General features: G+C 37.0%; 1 pseudogene; it reads left to right on the forward strand.

The window, feature by feature from the left end:
• The window catches only part of LOC140517065 (adenylate kinase isoenzyme 6-like), a 60987-nt pseudogene extending 51932 nt beyond the window's left edge, over positions 1 to 9055 (forward strand).
• Positions 9056 to 24465: the final 15410 nt, after the last annotated feature.

Here is a 24465-nt window from a genome sequence, read left to right on the forward strand (position 1 = left end):
TTAAAGCTTTGTCAGGTATCAAAGACTCCATGGTCATCCATTGCATCCTAGGTCATCACCTGTCATCTAACTTTTGTCTTGCCTTTGGGCTTTGACAACTCTGTAAGAGAGAGTGAGGCCAATGACTTGGAACAGCTCTGCCTTACTTAAATCCAATTCACAAGGAAATCAAGAAGTCACTTCATGATGTCATTGGTCCTCTTCAAAAGGCAAGGACAAACAACTGTAATAGTTGTCAGACTTAAAAAAACAAACTAGTCATTACAATTAGCTATTCCTGTCTGATTTTTAAGGTAAAGAATAATAATAACATATCAATATGTTTCATATGTATAGATACACACATATATTCAATTTCTCAGCAAGAATTTTATTTTTAGTTCCATTCCTTCCATAGCTGTATGTTTTCCTTGTCTTTATGTTGTACAGACACACACAGACACAGACACACAGACACACAGACACACACACACACACACACACCCTTACATATTGTCTCTACCTATAGAATGTGTGTTCCCTGATGGAAGGTTTATTATTGCCTTTACATCTTCAACACCTAACATAATATGTGGAATGTAATGAACTCTTGTAGATTAAGTATGTTCATATGTGGCATAGGAGTTTCAAATCATTCTTATCTTTGAGAACTGAAAGACCTAATCTTTCTATAGGATCCTCCATTCTGGAACTTTAATTCTTAGGTCTCAGGCTGCCACAAATTGCTAGTGCAGGCACTTGCAGAATTTAGGGAGGGTGCTATGAAAGAGCTCTTAGACTAGCCAATGAGGAAAAGTTGCGCTTGCCTAGCCTTTTGGCTTGTTCTTTTGCTAAGACCTCCAGCAGCTTATAACACAGTGTGGGACCAAAAAATTTCCAGAGCCACAAACAATATTAAAAAAAAAAATCTAACCTGCTGAGAAAGCATACAAGGTAACAAAATTTCCCAGAACTGTATTTCTTTGCCAAAAAGTGGTCTAATCTTTTTAATGGTCTCTTTTTACAACATATAACTCAACCACCTTGATTTAAAGTAATGCAAGCCTAGAGTTAAAGGGTTTTCCCATCTTTATCTGCTGTTCACAGACTGCTTCAGAGTGGGAGAACGACTGGAATCCTTGTTTCTATAATTGGCTATAGCTCTGCTTTCTTGTCCAATAGTTCCTTTGCCTTCCTGAGTAAGATAACACTAGGGCTTAAGCAATGTACATGTTCACTGTACAAGACAATATAAAAGTTTTTGCTGTTTTCTATGTCTATCCCACTATAACTCTAGATCTAAATTTTTTCCATAAAATTCAAGAATTTGATAAGAGGAATAGACTGTAGAGATGAAGGTCTGCCTGTTTGAAGAAAGCTGCTAGGGCAGAGGTTAAGAGTGTGTGTGTGTGTGTGTGCATGCATGTGCTCACATTTATGTGATGGTAATGAACTCAGCCATGTTTGGAGTTACAGTATTACAGACAACGTACCAGATGAGGAAATTGAGACTAAGAAAATAATAATACTGAATCTCACTTGCTAATGAAATATTAAGACTCAGGGAGAATGCTATCTAATTGATTTTTCCCAGAGAGCATTATAGGGTACCATCTAGATACACAAAAGACCACTCATTTATCCAAAATGTTGTATTTTTGCCAAACATTACTTTTCAAAATAGTGATAAGAGAGTTCTCAGAAGAACTGCTATGTATTTTGAAAGTGAATCCAACATTATGTTAGGTAGAATTTAATGTGGATAATAAACATTACAAAATAACCAAAGTTCATTATTTTATGACTTTCAGGGGTTCAATGTATAGGTAGGCAGTGGTAAGTAATGCCAAATGAGAGAGACCAAAAGTTTTAGATAAATTCGATAGAGCTTTTCTTAATTGGATTTCAGTTGTGGAAACATTTCTATTTACATATAAGCATATTTATCTGTAAATAGCCAAAGGACTCCTGCTTAATTAACAAGAAAAATTTAGAAATAAACAAATGCAAAAGAGGTACATTAATAAATGAAACAATAAGCTCTTTACCAGATACTTAGGAGACATTTTTGAGAATTCTATTGCAATGACTTGAAAATCAACAGAATTTATTACCAAATTGGTAGAATTTTTTTCCTGCTAAGTTCAAGGCAAGAGTAATTGACACTGATTTTATATATTTTATCTTCTACCATTCAATTCAGTTAATTCAACTCAATTAAAAAAGCATTAATTTGATTCTTACTGTATAGTAAGAGACAGTATGATAGTGGGTAGGTAAGAAACCTAGTAACAAGGAAAACTTGGGTTAAAGTCCTTTCTCTGACATTGACTCTGACCTTGGGCAAGTTTCTATGATGATAAGTTGTAGAGAAACTTCTGACTTGAATTAGTAGAGAGAATTCCCTCATGTGGGAATTCCTGATGCTAATGAAATCACAAGTTTGGTCTCAATTCTTTTATCCTAATCACTGTGCTAAGCCTTGATGATTCAGAGGGAGGAGAAAAGAAGGAAGGAAAAAAGAGGATGGAGAAAGAGAGAAGGAAAGATTGAAGCAGTTCTTGACCTCAAAGAACTGGTACTCAACTGAACGAAAACAATGTAGACATGCACGCACACACACACACACACACACACACACACACACACTTGAGTAAATATCAAATATATATAAGAGGTAAGTTGGGAAGAGATACTAGTGTGAGAGACTCTGGAAAGGTGGTAGATTAGAGGCATGTTCAAACTGAACCTTTAGGGAAATGAGAGATTCTAGGATGTGCTGAGGATCATCACAGAATGGTTGACATGAGACTTCTCTCTCTCTCTCTCTCTCTCTCTCTCTCTCTCTCTCTCTCTGTCTACCTTTTATGCATATGTATATGCTCACAGACATTTTGAAACCATTCATTGCACAAATTATCTACTAAGGTGTGAGAGATGGTTATCTGAATTGGTAGAGGGAATGTCTACACCAAAGAAATCATTGCTCTTCTAAATTATGGAAGGAAGAAAGCTTGTCAGTGGGGGTGGAAGTTAAAGTGAGCTGATGTGGATTACATAACAATTGTGAACTAATATTTCCTTTGAAGTCCTGGAAGATATCATAGTATAATAGAGTGAATCCTCAATTGGGAGTCTAGAGATCTGGGTTCTAGTCTCCATTTTCCCATTACCTAGGTGTATAACTTGAAAGGCAATGTGGTATAATGGACGGAGACTTAGATCCGGAGAAAAAAAGACTTGGGTTGAAATTTTGGCTCTTTTATGTATCACCTGTATGACAACAATCTTGGAATAAGATGAACCTGAAGATCCCTTATAATTCAAAGACAAGTTTTATGCTTCAACTCTTTCTACCATCCTCCTTATCCACTGACCAGCAACAGGATTATCTTTCATGACAGAAATTAAACATAATAGCTGACTTTAAATGTTATTGAAATAATACATTTCTTCCCCGTAATTAGCAGATAATTTAAATCAGTTTTATACTTCTTAACTTGAATTATGCTGCTTTTCCTTTTCACGTTTGTAAATAGTTCTGTTTTGTCATTGGTTAAAATTCTCTCCTAAGGAGACTTTGTTTCTTTGGCCACCTTTCTCCCGTTTCTGGGATGTGAGCCATCTTGTCCCAGAGCTTTCAGACTTTAATTTGTCTAAGGTGAAACCTTAGTTTCATTAATTTTTCACCCTCTGCCCCAGGAAGCTTATCTAGGTTGGGCATATTTCCCCTAAATGTCTTCAGTAAACATGAGATGGAAATTGATTTTGTTTCCTGATGACACTCTCATTATATGTCATTTACAATATTCTGTCAAAGGCTCTAGATGAGATCATGTGGAGCATATACTCTCGTGAACATTTATTATCCTATCCAATACATGAGAGCTTTATGGTGTCTTTTCACTTTGGTTTTCCTTGTGTCTTTTTGTGCTTGTTTATATGTTTTTTCCTTTGATAAATCTTGTGGTGACAACCCACCTAAATCACAACTATGGTGAATTCCTTCAATCTATAAAGAAGAGGAGTGATTGTGAGTGATATGAGCACTCTTGTAAAACCCCTTTTTAAAAGAAGGGAAAGCTGAATGCCTGAAGTTTAACTAAGGGTTGTCTGGTGTATTTCACCTTACTTTGATGTCATTCACATTTTTCTTTATTTACATAGGGTTAGCCAAGGAGCCTATTTGATGATCTATTTCCTCTATTCTATCATTTATTACCAAAAAATTATAGACTTAGAATTGGAAGGGACCTTAGAATTCATCTTTTTCAACCTCTCTTTTTGATAGAGGAGGAAACTGAGGCCCAAGAGAGTGAACTGACCCAACTGAGGTTGGTTGGCTGTTGTCCTTAGTGCTTGATTATGGATATCACATCACTACGTAGGGGTCAAGGTACAGTGTATCTGATCAAATCAGTATAACCTTAGAAGACTCTACCACAGGTCACACACACACACATATTTGTCTATGTATATACATATACATATATATATATATATATACATATATATATATATATATATATATATATATACAGAGAGAGAGAGAGAGACAGAGAGAGAGAGAGAGAGAGAGAGAGAGAGAGAGAGAGAGAGAGAGAGAGAGAGAGAGAGAGAGAGAGACAGTAGTGAACCTAGAATTTGGACCCAGATCTTGATTCAAAATCCTATTTTTTTATTGCTTTACCAGACATTCACCAAGTTTTCCCTTACTTCTTTGACTACTGGTTTCATAATCATCATTCCTCCCTTTATAACTTTAAATTCCCAATAATCTTCTTGCTATCTTTCTAGTTAGATTTTACATCATTCCCTTCATGAAAGCTAGATTCTAGTCAAATTATACCCTATCCCCCATATCTAGAATGGTTACCAAAATCATTGTCCTAAATAATAGAAACCATTATAATAGAGTTAAAGCTGAAAGGGCCTGGAGAGTCTACTTATTTCCATCTCTTTCATTTTACAAATGAGGAAACTGAGATTGAGAGGTTAGTGACTTGCTTAGAGTCACACAACTGGTAAATATCCAAAGGATAATTTTGAATTGAATGACTGTCTTAAACAATTAAATAGAATGATGCTCTGTCTCATTTTCAAAGATAAATGGTCTTGACAAACAAAAATCCGGTGTGGAATAATATTTAGGGAACAAATATAACAAATCTCCCAGAATCAAGGAAGTTGATTTGTCCAATTGACAAATCTGACCAATACTCATTGGATTACATGCTAATCTTTTAGAAATAGACAAATGAAGGAATCTCTTCCCCAATGGTGAATACCATAAACATGTAATAATGACAAGATAATTTCAAAAAGTTATTTCAATACATGTGAGTATCCGACTGGTTAGTGAAACTAAATTAGGTTCATTATCATATTTTTCATGCCCTCAGTTATGTGATATGAATAGAATGATTTAGATTTTCCTTCTCAATAATCATGTTAAAATTCAAGGTTTTCAGGAAGAACAAAGGGTTGTTATCAAAAAGGACACATGTAATGGGAAAAATGCTGCATGTATAAATGGATGGGATGGGGCTGGATCAATTTACATAATTACTGATAATAGCTAACAATTGTATTAAAGTTATTAAAAAAGTTAAAGTTAAAGTTTTCAAAGTGCTTCACAAATATTTTCTCATTTCATTTTCAGAACAATCAGTAGAGGGAGATGCTATTATTATCCCCATTTTACCAATGAAAAAATTGAGATAGATAGCAGTTATGTACCTTGCCAGGGGTCACATAACTAATAAGGATCTAAGTTTGGATTTAAATTTAGTTCTTCTTGATTATAAGGCCAGCACTCTAGCTACTATACTAAATTAATGCATTATCTAGAAAATGAAGGAAAAATAAATAAAATTATCTTTTAAGGAAGTCAATTGTTTCCAAGTATAGTATGAAGCAGTAAGCATCTCAGCTATTTAATACTGGTTAAAAATAGAAAATAATTCATTGAGACAGAGTAGATAAGCAAGACCCCAAAGTCACCAGATAGAGAATTCTATGTTTTGTAAACCCAAGTATTTAAGTCATAAGGAGGATAGCTTATTTGCTGATAGCAAAATTAGGAAGAAGATTGACAGATATACATTTAGATGAATACATTATATTGTATAACTCAAAAAGCTCACAATATATTGTTCAGTCATTTCAGTAGTGGCCAGCTCTACTTTGTGACCCCATTTGGGTTTTCCTTGGCAAAGATACTACAGTGGTTTGCCATTTACTTCTCTGGATCTTTATACACATGAGAAAACAGGCAAACAGAGCTAAGTGACTTGCCCAGGATCACACAGGTAATAAGGGTGTAAGGACAGATTTGTACTCAGGAAGATGAATCTTTCTGACTTCAGATTTGGCACTCTATCCAGTGTTATCACCTAGCTGCAAATACACTTGTAACCTAAATATAAAATGTATAACCTCATATATGGATTCACTGTGCATATGCACTTCTGTAAAGATGCATATATTTATCTATATACCTGTGTACACACATATGAACACGCCCATATATCAGACATGCCTGCAGGCATGTGTACACATATGTACACATATTTGGAACATAGACATATGTGTATATATGTACACTAGCACGCACATAAGTATATGTGAATATACATATACACACAAACATATACATACATGAAACAATATACAGGTATATAAATGCATAGTACATATATACATACACTAACCTATGTGTGTACATATGTATACATACATGTGTATATATGTATACATGAAAATTTCAAGATGGTAGGTCGATATGTTTGGTGATTAATTCTGGGGTGAAGGAAAGTGTGTACCCAAGGAGGAAAGATTTTCTCTCTTGTTTCTCACACATAGGGTTTCACCTCTGTGAATTCAAGAAGAGAGAACCAAATTGAATATCATCAGTTGTATGAATCAGGCCTTTAAATATATGAAATATTTGAATTGCAATATTTCTTCTAAATTCAGGTCATGGCCTCCTCCAGGGAGATAGTAAGAGCATCTGTGTTTGGCTTGTTTTGAGACTCAAGGGAAATAATGAATGCAAAGTGCTGTGACCACTGGGATGATCCTTTGAGTTAGCATAAGTGAATGGATTTTAAATCTATTATGTCATATGGCTCCCAACCTCAAATTGGGACATAGGAGCTAAAAGTATCACTGTTCCCACGCAATAGCTGAGGAAACAGACTCAGAGAGGTTCAAGGATTTGCCACAATCACAAAGGGTCTGAGCTGAGATTCAGATCCAATACTTAACATGGCACATGCTTCTTGTCTCATGAACCTACAAGAAAAGGTACATAATGAAACCAGGATGCACCTTTTCATTCCTTCGTGTTCCCTGCCCTTTGCTCCAGAAATGGCAATGGTCATTTTATAGCAAATACTCCTTTAGGAAAAAAAAACCCAAGATCAGTCCAGCAGATAATTGCCAGAAATCCAGAGCTCAGATCAACTCTGTTTCTCTTACAGAACAGATCCTACTCTTGCACACAAGGTCTTAAACAGAGAGAAGATTCCACAGGAGTACAAGGGGAAAGTGACGAGCCCAGCAGCCTCCTCTTTCACTTGTCTTCTCCTCAACTTTCCCAACTTGAGGACAGTTGCTGTTTGCAGAATCTCAGAGTTGAAAGAAAACTTGGAGTCTAGTGAGGCTTTTAGAATAAATAATACAAGGCTTTGAAAAACACTTGTGGAGTGAAATTGATGCCAGACAAAAAAATCTGCTCCAATTTGGCTATGGGCTTTTATTCTATTCTCTGTGTCCTGTATAAAAGCATCAATTTAGCTGGACAAAGAGGTTGTTTCAGAAATTGGAGTGAATGTGGAAGTCTAGCTAAATTCCTTGGGAAGAGATGATATGGGGTGGGGAGGAGACGACTAGGTTTTGGCCTTGGGCAGGTGTCTTCCATCACTCCTTTGACTGGAGAAAGACCTTCTAGCTTTAAAGGATTGGAGTGTATTGGACTTTACATTTTCCTGTCAGTGTTCTTGAATCATATTCTTGAAACAGTAGCAGGTCACAACTTCCTGTCTAAATGACACTTTAATTGTGAGTTCCCTAAGGAAGGTACTGTCTTTTGCCTTTTTTGTATCCCCAGCATATAGCACAGTGCCTGCCACAGAACAATATGCTAATTGACTGACTGGATGACTAAAGGGTCATCAAAAATCACTGGAAGTGTCAAGGACAGAATAGACTCATGGCTTTTCAGGGAAACCAGAAAAGAGTGTACACCATACTTAAGGATAAGTTCTTGAGAATCTCAAGAATTGGAGCAAAGGACTTCCAGAAACCAGGAATATGAATCACGCTTTTGCTATGTGTGCTACTTAAATTTGAGTCTATTTTTTTTAACTAATCCTTTTTAAAAATCATTGAATGCTGGCTGACTAAACAATTCCCAAGTAATAATGTTGGGAGGAGGCAGGCATAGAAGTGGAGGTTTGAGTCAAAGGCTCAGGAACAAGTTCCTGCCTTGCCCCCTCTGCCTGCTGCTCCCTCATGGAGAGCAGGTGACTGGGGTACAGCTGGTGCCAATGAGACCATTAGGCTGCCCAGAATTCTGCTCTCAGGTACACCAGGGATTGGAAAGACCACACTAGGTAAAGGACTTGCATCAAGAACAGGACTGACATACGTTGATGTGGGCAAATTAACACAAGTAGGACAGATTTATGATGGTGTTGATGAAGAATATGAGTGTCCCATTTTGGATGAAGATAGAGCAGTTTATGAGTTAAAAAATAAAATGAAAGATGGTAGAGTTATTGTTGATTACCATGGCTATGACTTCTTCCCAGAACTATGGTTTCATAGCATTTTTGTGCTTCAAACAGATAATTCTGTATTATATATGAGACTTGAAAAGAGGGGATACAGTGTAAAGAAACTACAGGACAATATTCAATATGAAATTTTTCATATTCTTTATGAAGAAGTCATGGCCTCCTACAACTATGAAATAGTACACTGGCTGCCCAGCAATATACTAGAAGAACTTGAGAATAATTTAGATCAGTTAATGAAATGAATAAAGCAGTGGATAAAAGATAAAAATTGAAGCTTGGGGGCAAAACATGGACTTTCAAGGTTTTCCCCATGATAGTTAAAGAATTTCTTGATGATTTGTCCTTCCCCATGCAGTAGAAATTAAGACAATATACCAAATCTTACCATTCAGGATTGTGTTGTAGAAGTATCAGATGGACAATATATAAATTTGAGTTAACTGAATTAATTTTTTTCTCCCATGAGAAAAACTGAAACCTCCCAAATACAATAAGTAGGATAAGAACTTTTTAAGTTTAGGAATATTCAGTATTCTCATTTATTTTGGTTAACTGCTAAAGAAAAAGCAAATTTGAGAAAATAGATCAAAATCTTTAATATCTGACATGTAAAAGAAAATGAAGGCTAGGAAGAATGACTGACATAAGAGTCTAAGAATAAAAAAATAGAAGAAACCACTTCTGATATCTCAATGATAACTCTAGAACATTAGTTCTGGGACCCTTAGTACATGCTAGGGACACAAAGACAAAAGTAAAGTCAGACCCTGCCATATTGGAAAGTGTCTACCAGTGAAATGTATTATGGTTTATAAAGTTCATGGGATTAAAGTTAATGGGATTGTAGGAGGGTGGGGACAGGGGCTGTTGAGAAGATGGTTTGGGAGTAAAGGGAACATGACTGGATCTAAAATACCATAGTAGGCCATGTAAGACACAGACACTAGTTAGTATATTGAGGCACCAGGGTATAGAGCTTAAAGGGTAAGATCAGTCACCATGAGAGAACAACAAGAAAACCAGTTAGATAAGGCCATACCTTGTAGGAAAGGGAGTAAGAAGGAAGGAAAGGCAAGTTGGTGGCAAGTCAGGTTAACACATCAGAAGATGTAGTGTCTTCTGCAAAGAACAGCAAGTAAGCTAGTTTCAGGGTCAGTATTTGGAGAATAGACACATGGAAGGATCATTCTCAAGTATTTAATAAGCACCAATTATCCACCAGGCACTGACCTAAGTGCTGGACATTGGGGGGGAAATATTAACAGTCTGATAGAGAAGACAACATGTCAACAACTACATAGAAACATTTCATACAGGAGAAATTGGAGATTATCAATGAAGAGAAGGCACTAGAATTAAGAGGGGCTGGGAAAAGCTTCTTATAAAAGGGGATTTTGAGCTGAGGCCTGAAAGGAAGCTGGAGAAAGAAGCCAGGAGGCAGATACGAGAAGGGAAAGCATTGCATGTGTGAGAGATAGCCCTTAGTTGGGAGTTGGAATGTCTTGTACAAGGAATGGTAAGTAGGCAAGTGGCACTACTTGGAGAGTACATACTTAGTAAGATCATTCTCAAAAATTCCTTGGCCTATGCTGGTCTAACAATAAAGAACTCAGGCCCACACTCATGCCTCAGTGAGGCACTGGAAAAATTTAGGAGAGAGCTAGGGACGAGGATTAGATCAGTCATTTCATTGGTATAAGGACCACTTGGAAGAGAAAACTCCTTTTCCCCAAACTGGTGGGCATCTTCTCTCTAATTTACAGACATGAAGAGTTGCTTATGGTGCTGAGAGGCTCACCTGGCTGTCATGTGTCAGAATTAAAACTTTACCAGAGTCTCTATGGTTGTGCCCCTAGCTCTCCATCCACTGTACCAGGCTGCTTCTTTAGTAGAAGGAAGTTACCATAACTGAGGTTAATTTGACTCTTGAAAAGTGAACAAAAATATTTTCCTAGGCAGTTTACTGACTGGATCATTCCAACTTGACAAAATAAAACCACATAGGGACTCCTACATAGGGAGGAAGGGATGAGGAAGTGAAGCCAAGAAGCATTTATTAATCATTTAATCTATGTCAGGCTCTGTGTTAAATGCTGTAAATATAAAAAAAGGCAACTCCTCCCCCAAAATAAAAACAAACCAAAAAACCAGTCCTTGATCTGAAGTTTGCAGAGAAAGAGGTTATAAGTGGGATTCTGGAAGCCCATAGGATCATCATTTTAGTCGTGGAAGGGATTGTAGAGGTTACTGATTCCAGCCCCATCATTTTAGAGTTTGCGGAAACTGTCACTGGGCTGGGTGAAGGGACTTGCCTAGGGTTACACAGCTAGTAAGTGTCTGAGGCAGGAGTTGAATTCCTCTTGATTGTAAGGCCTACTCTATCCATTGTACCACTGAGAGAAAAGGGCAAGTTAATGAGTGTGCCCCATAAGACAGAGAGGCCAATATTTTTCCATTCCCAAATATTTCTCACTCTTTTGAAGCTCACAGGGGCTCAAGGGGCTGGTAACAGAAGGACTCAGGTGTATTTAATTTTGATGGGATATGACAAACACCAAATGGGCAAAATTTAAGAAGAAATTTGAGTTGGGCACAATGTGGAGATGCACTTGGTGAGTGGGTGGGGGCTGCCATTTTACTTGAGCATGAAATCACGGAGATGGAAGGGACCACTGAGCTCTCATTGCCTTAACTGTATCTTAAAAGGTGCTCTCAGTCTCACATCCCTGTCAAAGAAGCCTGTTGTGAAGAGAAGCTTCTTCCAGAGTACAGAATCCTTCTCTGCATGTGCATAATCATACTCTTATTTATATGTTCAGTAATTTCCCGGAGAGCACACCTGCTCTTGACAGGAGTTTCCCCCGATAGCAGATAAAGCTGTTATCACTTACAGATCCAAACCACTGCCTCCTAAGACTTGAACTTCAGAAGAATAAAATCACAAAAACAGCAATAATGTCTTCTTGACATTGGACTTCCTTCTCCTATTAGTCTTTTGGGTCTGACTGAAAGTGCATAAACCCTGTTTCAACACAGACACCTTCTTTCTTCAACTATCAAATCCTTCCAATAATAGAATAACGTCTAACCAAGCAGATCAAAAGAAAGGGCTTTAAGAAAGTCAGATGCCAGAAGTAGATGGGCAGTTAATAAAATGACTTCTGAGAATATAGAATTTGGATCCCCAGACTACAAATAGGAAGGATAAACTCTTGTCCAGGCATAGAGGGCACCAGACTAGGACTGGGGAATATGTATTTGCCTAGTTTTTTCAATTGAATGAAAAGGACTTTAAACAGAAAAGAGAGATGGAGAAAACTAAGGCAGATATCCAAATAGCAATAATTTTTGGGGGAGAAATCCAGATAGATATCCAAAAATTCAGATAGATATCCAGAAATTTGGAGGAGACAATAATCTAGGAAGACAGGAATAAAATCCAAGATGTCAAATGTCATATCTGAGTAAAGCAAAGCTATTGACTCTAATGAAAGGGGGCCAATTTGATTGTAAGTATCACTGGAATTTGATGGGATGGCCACGACTTTACTCTGACTTATGACTCTGATGTAGCTTATACAAAAGGAAAGGGAGAGACTTGGGTGATGAAGGGGACAAATTATCATGAATAGTAATAAGATATACTCATGTGAAGAATCCAGAATCAAGAGAGAGGAAACATAGAAATATTTTGAATGAAGATTAATAGATACAAAAATAGAAGTAAGATAATCATTTGAGTAATTTTGAAGTACTGCAGGCCACCTTGATAAGAAAAAAAGGAAGAAGATCATGATGCTGGCAGTAGAACATGATGTAGCAATAATTTAGATATGTAATTGAGGTTTCTCTCTGCCAAAACAAGAGAAATTAATCACATTGTTATCTAAGTGATAGTTTTATCCTTCAAAAAACAGAGAAAGCAACACAAAAATATAATCACAATCATAGGAGCTTTGATTTCAAACAGAAATTGATCTCGGAGACTATCAAGCTCCACCCGATCATTTTATAGGCCCACAGAGAATCCCAGTGACTTGTCCAAGATCACACAGCTAATAAAAATCAGGGGGAAGGATTTGAACCTTAAGCTTCCTGGCTCCTAAACTTTCTATTATGATCACATTGCTTCTCAGTGTTATTTGTCCTTCATTTCAAAGAGGACCAATGACATCATGGGGTGGTATCTTGACTTCTGCATGAAATTGATTTAAGTGAGGGAGAGTTGCACCAAGTTGTAAGTAAGTCTCTCTCTTCCAGAGTCATCAAAGTCTAGCGGCAAGACACAAGTCAGGATGAATATCAATGACCCAAGATGCAGTGGTTGGCCTTGGTGTTTTAGATGACTGAACAAGCTCTAAGCGCTCCTTAGCACCTACTTCAACTGCCTTCTTGTTAGTTGGAACAAGTTGTTCTCATCCATCAGGAGAAGTCTTTGCATTCTTGGGGTTGACATCTCCCTAATTAAATGGTGGATTTGAGGCCTGTAGGTTACACTGAAGAGCTTACATTGCCTCCTAGTAGTTGTAATAATAACAGCTAGGTGGTTCACTGGATAGAGTATTAGACTTGGAATCCAGAATACTTGAAGCCAGATTTTCAGAATTTATATGGATGATGGCACTTGAGTTGAATGTTGAAGGAAATCACTGATTCCAAGAGCTGGAAACAAGATAAGGAAAAAGAAAATATTCAGCATGAGGAATAGTCATTGAAAAGGTACAGAGATTGCACATCAAAAATTACTTTTTAAGGAAAAGCAAGCCGCCCAGTTTGACTGGATTGTAAAATGTGTGGAGGTATGTAATATGTAGGAATATAGGAAAGGCAGGAAAGAGGCAAGTTGGAAAGACCTTTGAGAGTCAAAAAGAGTGGTATATATTTGATTCTACATGTAATAGGATACTACTGGAGCTTATTAAGTATGGAGATTAACTATACATTTTATTAAAATCATTGTGACAGTTATAAAGAAGATAGATTGGAGTGGAGAGAGATTTGAGGCAGCGAGACTGTACTCCAAAGATCGGGAAAACACTGTGCAAAGATACAGTCTTAGGGGTTGTAATATCATGGAGAGAGAAGAACTAGCAGACCATTTTAGTTGGAATAGAGAATGTATGAGGTAAAGTCAAATGTAGTCAATTTGGAAAGGTAGATCTTTCCCCTTCTACTAGACAGTGAGCTCTCTGAGGACAAGCACCTCATACCAACTTTGTATCTTGCCAAGCACTCAATTAACCATCTCTGAACATAGCAGGTAGTTAACTGATATTGTTGGATCAATGAATGAATATTATTCAACTACTCAAATTGATCTTTTATCTCATATATTTGAGTTCTTTCCAAAAATATAGGTTGAAATCTATCTATCCTTGCTCAACTCCTGCCATTCTCATCCTAGTTATTCCAAAGGTTGATTATAAAAGGTCCACTCAACTTGTTTGAGGACTTCCTTATTTTCTTCTGAATGATCAGAAGGACTGAGGACTTTGCCATACACCTTGATATTACCATGTGACTAGCTCTAATGTTAATAAAAGTTGCTTGATTAGGGGAAGTTTGATTGTAGGAAGGCAAAGATCTTCCCTGGGTATTAGTAGGCCGCAGATGGAGCCCATTAAGGGAAACTTGATTAGGAGAGTCTTGTTTTATAGGAAGGACCACATCTTTTGTTAATTTCTACTGAGGCACTGGGTCCCAAGGGTCATGATGCCCTCTGACTCTGAAGAGTATATAAATATTCTGAGGTGAGGTTTTACTTTAGAGGCTTACTCTTTGGAAGAAGGTTCCTGTGCTAGATCAAACTCTAGTTAGCCCTTAAGGAGACCTCCACCCTGGCTTTGAAAACCCAGATGTTGGTGCTTCTCTCTCTGGTAACTATATATGTATGTAATATTCAGACAGTTGAATCTATCTGTTGATCTGGGATATATGCATTGCTTATAGTCAGATAGTCAGAAACCTTGTCTGCTTGTCTTTATTTTTCTGCTTTTGTTTTCTCTGTTGGCATATGTGATTAAAGAAGATTGTTGACCCCTCAAAAGTTGCTTTTCTTTTAGATAAGAAGATCTAAGAACCTGTGCTAGCAGACCATCCTGAATGTGTCAAGAGTGCTTGCTACTACACCAGCCCACACTTTCTGTGTGCAATGAAATTCTTTGGTGGTATCTTTTACTACCATTTTTCTTTACAATTCCTTCTTGCTTGTATATTGCAGACTGTTTACAACTATCATCCATCGCCCTTTGTGTGATATTCATCTTTGATAGTGTTCCATGTCCTATTGGAATACAACATCAGTAAAATGTTTGCATTAAAAAAAAAGATTGGCCTTTTCTATTATGAGAAATATATAGGCAAGAAAACAACATTCCATCTTCCTGAAAGAAATCCAGCCTGCTCTCTGCTTTCTTACCAACTCTAGACCTAGCTCAATGTCTATCTGAATTATCTGTCCTGGATACACATACAATTAGCCAAGGTCTATAGAGTATATATTCAATTTTATGTCAAAATCTGTACTTTAGATAGTCTTCGTCCATTTTGTCTTTTCTGTATAGATGGATAGGTGAACTTCCTTTAAGTGATTACATATCTCTTCCAGGAGGCTGAGTAATGTCTTGAGGCTTGCTGCAATCTATACAATATTATTGATAAAGTGAATGTTAGAAGGAACTCACAATTCATTGAGAATTCCTCCTAAACCTTGACTCAGTGCTATTTCTCCCCTCCTCTGTGGCAGATACTCTAAGTGAGCATACATCTGCTTATGCCGTAATTGAAGTTTATTATTGGAAGGTCATTGAGCAGTTTTATTTTTCTTGTTACATTTTCTAAGTTATCTTGAATAATATTGATGTAGGAATAGGAGATATCTTGTAGTAAGGCAATGTTTTGTTCTACCAAGATAAACACTCTTGTAATCACCAAAGAGTAAAAACAATGCGATATTATGTCCTCTATATCATTCAGTCAGCTGTGAGAAGGTAAAAGATGTCAATGAAATGCTATTTTCCTCCTGTTAATATCCTCACTGAAGATGCTCTCAGGTCACGTTGCTCTTCTTTTCAGGATGAACGTCACTCATATAGAGTCATTCATGTTTTCTCAGTCACCATTTTTATTAATATCAACATCTGACTTTTTTTCTAGGTCTGACATCTTTGAATACTTGAGATATCTTGGAAATCAATCCCTAAATGACATCAAAATTGTGCTGCCTTTAGCATGGTTCTCCTCTTTCCCTCTGTGTTTTATCGAAATGACTGCTCTTCCTGATTTATGTTTTCTTTAATACTATTCCCATTTAAATTAATTAATTAACATTTATTAAGCACTTACTATGTCCCAGGCACTGTGCTAAGTTCTGGCCATGCAAAAAAGCAAAAAGACATGCATTGCCTTCAGAGAGTTTGCAATAAAACTGAGGAGACAAAATGCCATCAAATATATACAAAATAATCTATCCATAGGATGAATAGAAAGTAGTTAATGGGGAAAAAGCACTAGGAAAGAAAAAATTAAAAGAGACTTGAGAATGTTTCCAATAAGAGATTTCAGTTGGAATTTTAAGATGACAGAAAGGTCAGTAGTTGGAGCAGAGGATGGGGAGCATTCCAGGAATGGGGGCCAACCAGAGAAAATATTTGGAGTCAAGAGATGGAGTTTTGTCTGTGGAACAGTCAAGTAGCCTTCACTGGGTCAAAACATATGTGTCAGGAAATGAGGTATAGGAAGACAGGAACAGTAAGAGGAGGGTAGGTTATAAAGTGTTTTAAATGCCAAAGAGAGCATTTTATATTTTCTCCTGGAAGCAATGGTATGTAAAATTTTCAACTGTATCCATGGTGTCCATGTTATGTGTAGGCATATAACTACAGATATATTAATAGATTTAAAAAAATTGGGATTATGCCCTGATACGTTTTTTTCCCTCAAAGTATGAGAAGTTTCAGGGAATATAACTGCTCATGAGAGATTACAATGTTTGCTGTGGTCTTTACAAACATCCTGGTACTTAGAGCCCAACAGGGAGCTAAATCTAAGGTGAACTTGATAAATCTACAAAGGTTGCAAAGGATTTCTAGGAATCAGTGCTTGCCCTCTGCCATGTGTTCTCTATACCTCTATCTCACTACTCTTATATTTAATTCTCATGAGCTCTGAGAGTATACCTCTGATTTTGGAGAAAGAAATGGCAAACAATCCAGTATGTTTGCTAAGAAAATCCCAAGTGAGGTCACAAAGAGTCAAACATGACTGAAATGATTTAATAACACCAAGTGCCCCTGATTTGGGAAAAGGAGTAGTTTTAGAACTATTCTTTTTACTTATAATCTCAGTAAATACCCTTTGCTAAAAAGCAAACTTATCTTGTCTGGCAGAGTAATTTCTAATAGGGAGTACATTGATGGAGATTCATTATACACAGTGCTAGAGACCCAGGTCCTCTAGATCCTTGAGAATAGCAGCAGTAAATACCTTCTTTAGACCTGGCCACTAAAGAGAATGGGGGTTGGTGCAAATAGCTCAAGAGAAGGCACTACCCTAAGTATGTATGCATGCATGTCATATCTATATGTACATAGGTAATATATGCAATGCTAGCTTTTAGTTTTATAGCACCTGTATTTCTTAACTCTCTTATTCCTGTCTCTTCTCAAAGAAAATTCAGTGCATCAAAAAAAAATTTAAAGAAGGAAAAAACCCCACAATTTAGTCACATTAAACAATATGCAAAAAACCTGGCAATATATGGGGTTTTCTACACCCATGGTGCCTTACCTTTACAAGAAAGCTGAACTAGATTCTTTCTCATTTTTTTTCCTTTCTCTCTGGGAACAACCATGTTCATTATTTTGCAGCATTTATTTTTGATTGTTTTACTGTTTTTTCCATTTCCATTGTTGTAGTTATTGTGTGTATTGTTTTCCTGGTTGGCTTATTTTGCTCTATATGAATTCATATAATTTCCCTATGTTTTTTTATTCACTTTATTCATCATTTCTTATAGCAGAGTTATATTCTATTATCTCTATATACCTCAACTTGTTTAGTCATTTCCCAATCAATGGGCATCTACTTCATTTCCATTTTTTACTACAAAAATGCTGCTATAAACATTGTTGCATGTGGACTTGTCTTTTTGTCAATAAAGTATGAATCTAATGGTGTCTCCAGGTTGAAGAACATTGGCATTGGAATAACTTTCTCTTACTTTCTCTAATTAGCATATTATTAATGATTTCCTTATAGTATCCTGATCTCTTTTGACTTGCTTTTATCTTTTACCTGCTGCTGAGGACCACAAAATCACAGAATTTCAGAGAGTATTTTGGAAAGAACTGGAGGCAATGTTGCACTGGGGAAATTCATATACCAGCTCTAATGCTTCCTACATGTGTCCTTGAAGAAGCTCTTTCACATCTCTCAATCTCAGTTTCCTCTTCTGTGAGAATCTCAAACTATAGAATGTGTTAAGTCTCCTGCCTCCTAGATCAATACTCCCTCCTCTCAATCACACTTTGGCTAGTCATTGTTAAGAAAGGAAAGAGAGGAATCAGTTAATATTTGACTTCTTGAATTTAGCACCAAAAACATCTCTCAATTAAAACAGTAAAATTAAATTTAAAAATCACATTTTCTCCAAATAGCTACAGTCTTATTGCTCAGATCTTCAAGGCAGACATTTTCAATGTAAAATGCTGAATGTCTAGCCCTGTGGGTTTGTGTATTCAGTACTTGATCTGATCATTGAAAACAAAGAGTCTTAACCCATTGGCAGAGTGAATTGGACATGAGGGAATGAAAATTTCTATGATTTAAGCAGAGTACAACACTATAAAAGCAAAGAGTAATGTGACCTTCCAGAAATTTTTTCATTGATTCATATATATTCTTAAAAGACCAATGAAACAGCTTTTCAAGAATAAAGAAAAAATGCTCCCACTCAGCTCCATTTGTTAAATCTCCCTAGAAATCATGAACCGAACGTTTCCGACATTGGGCTTTGCCTCATTTGTCCCTTGTCTGTCCTCCATCAGTGGAGGCTCATTTCAGGGAACCCAGCTCAGTCATGCGTTCAGGCTGTAGTAGATCAGAGTTGGCCTTCTTGTCTCACAATAAAGAAAAAAATTATACATTCTGTGCATCAACACATCCAGCAGTTTTTTTCAGTATTTATTGATTTTAACGATTTAATACATAAAATATCCTAGAGTAAACTGAAATACTTTCTTGCTGTAGGAGTAAAGATTTTAAAATTTCCTTCATTACTTTCTCCTTAATTGTATTTTTTTATTCTATTAATTTTTTTTATTATATCCCTGTAGGGAATGTTGTTGTGCAGAAATCCTTCAATGATGCAATAGCAAGTTATTTATAAGTTGAAGTCTTATAGAGCTGCCTAGAAAATTGAGAGATAAAGTAACTTTCCCAGAACCATATATCCAATATATGTTAGTGGTAGAACTAGAACACAGGCCTTTTTGACTACCAGGCTTGTCCTCAATCTACTTTTCTACTGTCCTTTTTAATCGAAGAGGAATGGTGCAAATTCTCTTATTCCTGAATTGGGTCAAACTCATCCAGTTCAAGATATGGAGTTATACGATAGAATTGTGATTTTTGTCAGCCTAAGGAACTCTTAGTATCAAAGTTACTTTAATAGATAGGCAAACACTGTCTCTGCTCTCCAAACCATCATCCACAGATGTGCCCAAATGATTTTCTTAAAGTGTAAGTCTGATTATGTCACTGTCCTGCTCAGTAGATTCCAGTGTCTACTTCTTCTCTGCAGGTTAGAAGATAAGCTCAGTTGTATACTATTTAGCTTTCAAAGTTTCTCATATCCTAGAGATACTTACCTTTCTATGGTACTTCTCTTCCTATACATTATGAGTCAGCAAGATTGGCCTATGTGCTCATAATGTTCCGTCTCTCATCTCCATGCTTTTCCATTGACTAGCGAGCTCCTGTTCTAGAATATACTTCCATTTCATCTCTGCCTCTTAGAAATGGATGTTTTCCTTAAAACTCTGCTCAAATTAAGACTTTCCCTAGTACTTTTTCCTACTGGTGTTCATCCCATAAAAATACATTCTACTTGTGGTGGGGGCCATCCAAATGAGTAATGAGGGTTACCATTCTTGATTCCAGGTGACCCCTAGAAAAGCTTTTCTTTTCATGAGGGCCCATTCTGTCCATCTGTGATTATTTCTTTAGGGGTATGAAATTTTAGAATGCTCAGATGGTGCATAAAAGTCAATGACCTACCTGTTCTTTTTTTCATTCTAACTGCCTGGAGGACAGGTCAGTTTTGAGCTATTCTTTTGCTCCTATGTATTTTCAGAGCTGAGTAGTACAGAGGCAGCTGAAACCAATCCTTGAATTCTGGTCCTCATGTGGCATTGATCACATACCTTTGCCTGGGCAGCCCTGGACATGAATTTGGGCAATTTCTTCTGTGGCTTTATTTCCTGAGGCATGATATGGACATGTCCAGGCTTGGAAATATCCTTGTGAGTTCAAGAAATCCACAGTTATGTGGTGACAGTGGTGAAATGTATTAGTATGGCAAGGAAAGCTCCTACAACAGAGAGGACAGCCACTGACGTAAGAGTTGGCTCAAACATAGCCATGTTTCCAGCAGACATGTACTAGGGATTATTTGTACAGTGAGGAGCTGAGGTGAAATGCAGATTGCCTAATCAATGGTGCTGAAAACCATCTTTACCTTCTAAGAGGTGTAAGTATTAAATATGGCCAATTCCAGCAGTACTTAAAAGTTCTTACTGAATCATGTTCTCTTAATATGCACTTGTGGGTCTTTTATAATTAGCATTGCTTGTGGGTGGAGGAATAAATTACCTGTCTTATTCATAATTCACATTGTGCACTAAATTCTCTTTTCTACACCCTTTTCCATGGGTACCAGGTGGAAGGAAATGAGTATAAGAAAAGGGAGATAACTCCTGTCATTAGAGCCAGGCTCCCCTAATACTGAATCTAATCTAACAACATACGTGTGTTCAGAAAAGAAAAATGGTGAATGCCCAGCCCCTAAAGTGAATAAATAGTAGTTCCTCAAAATTCAATGGACATTTAAAAATATAGAATAATAAGATCTCAAATTGAACGTTTAAAGGGAATGTAGAGGCCATTGAGTTAACTAACACCATTTTACAGATGAGAAAACTGAGGTACAGAGAAGTTGAGTCTTGCTCCTCTCCCCTCTCCCCATTAAAATTTGTTGCCAAATGTTGCCTTAGCAACATCTCTCACCCTTATTTCTTCTGACACTGACCTTTTCAGTCTAGTTACTTCTTATTCACCCTCTCTACCCACATACTTTATGAGTTCTGGGCTCCTTGCTATTCCATATGTTCAAACAACCCACTCCAACTCCCAACTCTTGGCATTTCACATGGATTCTGTAGATTCTTGAAGTCTCGTTTAAAATTCTACCTTCTAGAAATCTTCCTGGTTCCCCTCAACAGTAATGTTTCCTTTCTGAAACTACCCCAAATTTATTCTCTTAATATCTTCTTTGTATATGGTTATTCACAAATTGTCTCCTCCATTAGACTGTGAGTTCCCTGAATGCAGAGATTTTTTTGGCATTTCTTTGTATCTGCAGAATGTAGGACAGTGTCTGGCATCCTTAATATAAGCTTGCTAATGACTTGCTCAGGATCACATAGGCTTACATATCTATGTAGATATAGATATCCAGTGACACTGTATATCTGTATAAAATAAAGGATGCATACATATATCCTTTGTTTTATATAATATATATGTATATTATATGTGTGTATTAAATGTGCACATGTATACATCTATTGTTGTTGTTCATTCATATAATTCTGTCCAATTCTTTGTGACCTCATGAACCATAGCAAACAAATTCTGTCCATGGGCTTTTCTTGGCAAAAATATTTAAGTGGTTTGCCATTTCCTTCTCCAGTGGATTGAATGACTTGTCTAGGGTCACACAGCTAGTAAATGTCTGAGCGCAGATTTGAACTCAGGTCTTCCTGACTCTAGGTCTATCCACTGAGCCACCTGTCTGTCTTATTTTACACACACACACACACACACACACACACAGAGTTTCATATATATATTCATATATACATACACACATAAATTCATAGTTTCACGTATACACATACACATATGTATCTATATCCATATATACTTTATTTCACCTGGTAAAAAGGAAGGTAAGGGGAAGTTTCATCCTTATCTTTTTATTCATAGAAACTAGCATGGTACCTGACATATGACACATACTCAGTAAATATTTGCTCAATAGTTGCTTGACTCAGCAACTTTACCCTAGTCAAACTGTTAGTAAGAATCAGGAGTAAGGCTTGAATGCAGGTCTTACTGTCTCTGAAGCCAGCACTCAATCCACTATGTCAGAGTGGGTCAATTTAATTTTAACCTTGGTAAACAACTGATATTTGAACTTAGAAATTCCATAGTTGGAACTGAAGGATGTTATGTTTGCCAGAACTCAGGCTGCAGGAGACTTGTTGTCCTATCAGCATGTGGACCACACATTAAAAATTAGTGAGCAATATCTAACTACATAAATACGTATTACCTTCCCTTCCCTGCACTGCTCCTTTTCCTCATTATAAAAGATTTAAACTCTCAGGAGGGAAAGAAAATCTTCCCCAGTTGCTGAGGGAAATAAGAGACTAATTAAAGTCTTTCATATCTGCATAGAATTCATCTGAACACACATACATACACACACCTGAGACTTAATGAATTGAGTATTGGAGTTGGAGTCAGAAAGACCTGGGCTCAAATATCACATCTGCATGTACCAGATGTAGCAAGTCACTTACCTGAGCTTCAGTTTCTTTGGCTGTAAAATGAAGGAGCTGAAATATACCAATATCTCTATTATCTTCTAGCAGGACTGGTAGCACCTGGACGGACATATTGTAACCTTACAAGAATCTCATTCATTTGCTTGGCTGGTTTGCTCACTTGACATGATTTGTAACAATTTGTCCCCTCTATCCAACTCTCCTTCTTTCTATTACTGCCTACCTCCTGGCTAATGCAAAATCTAGTGGCAAGATTCATTCCTCATTTGTTTCTCATGATTAGGAAAACAAAGAGGGAAGGGAACATGCATTTAGTAAGCCCCTGCTATGAGTCAAACGCTGTGTTAAGTGTGTTGCAATTATTATCTCACTTCATGCTCACAACTCTGTTAGGCAGGTGCTGTTTTATAGTTGATGAAACAGAGTCAGCCATAAGTTAAGGGATTTGCCCACAGTCACCCAGCTAGTAAATGTCTGAGACTGGATTTGAATTCAGGTCTTCCTGACTCCAAACCAGGTGATCTGTCTTCTATATCACCTAGTTTTCTGAAGAGGAAAAGCTCTATCAGATACCAGTAAAATAGATTCAGATGAACCTGGAATTAAATCCAGAGGTGACTCTGCTTTCTTAAGATGCAAAGAATAGAACCTTTAAGCTTCTTCAATTCAGTAAATATCAACTAATTGTAAACTCTCAGTAAGGCACTGTTTTAGTTTCTGGGGTTCAGTGATGAGGGGGAGAAATGGCACAGTCCCAATGTGTATAGGGCTGAGGTTCTTCCTAGGAGAGGGATAGAATCGTAGATTATGATGACCCCTTTAGACATCAATTAGCCCAACTATTTCATTTTGTAGATGGGGAGGCAGAAACCCAGAGACGTGAAAGGACCTGTCCATGGCCATTTATGGAGCAAGTCACACAACTGGGATCAAAATGCTAATCCATTGATTCCAAACCCATTGGGTTTTCCATCATACCACACTTTTAGCAGTGCAATGTGACTAAGAACTATTTGCAGCTGTTTGTTGGATTATGTCATTTTTGTTGAGTTCTTTAATCTATAGATTCTGAATAAAAGATTATGGAATGAATGAATGAGTGAATGAAGCCCCAGTGAGATCACTTAAATAAATGTTTGTAAACTTTAAAGTTCTACTTAAATATCCACTATTATTATTGTTACTATTATTATTATTATTATTAACCCTGACCCTATTGTTAGCTCAGATACTCCAAATGGGAGTATGTGAGTAACTGTGTTTGTTCCTTGTGCACACTCCTCTCTGCACCACACTGCGTTTCCCTAATGTTGTCTATCAGTATCTCCACTCATTTGCCAAGAACTTGGCTGCCAGGGGCACTCAAACACTCTCAGGCTGCTTCCTGGCACTATTTTAGCCAGGGTGCCCCTTACTTGCAAGAAGGAAGAACAAGGCAGTTGGGGATGGGTGAGAGAGGGTGGCTTGGTTATCAAGGATCTGATATCCCTGCATACCTATTCCTGAGGTTAGACTGTACACATACTCTTAAGGGAACATTATTCAACACGGGAGGTGGGAGGGAGCAAGAAACCAAGTCTTTTTTTGTTACATTTCTCCATTCTCTGAGAAGTTTTCTAACTTTCTCCAGGTGGAAAAAAGAGCTACCTCAAAGACATTGATTGATGCCCCCCTCTGTCTGATCTGCGTGCACTTTCTGTGATTTATGATTCTCAATTTGCCTAAGCTAAATTATTGAATTTTTGTCCATTTTACCTATATGGAAGCAGTGTGTGGTGAAATTGGTTTCATTTCTGTAATGACTAGTCAAATTGGTGCCACGTATCAGCTTA

The sequence above is a fragment of the Notamacropus eugenii genome, chromosome 1 (genome assembly GCF_028372415.1).
Source record: "Notamacropus eugenii isolate mMacEug1 chromosome 1, mMacEug1.pri_v2, whole genome shotgun sequence".
Taxonomy (NCBI): Eukaryota; Metazoa; Chordata; class Mammalia; order Diprotodontia; family Macropodidae; genus Notamacropus; species Notamacropus eugenii.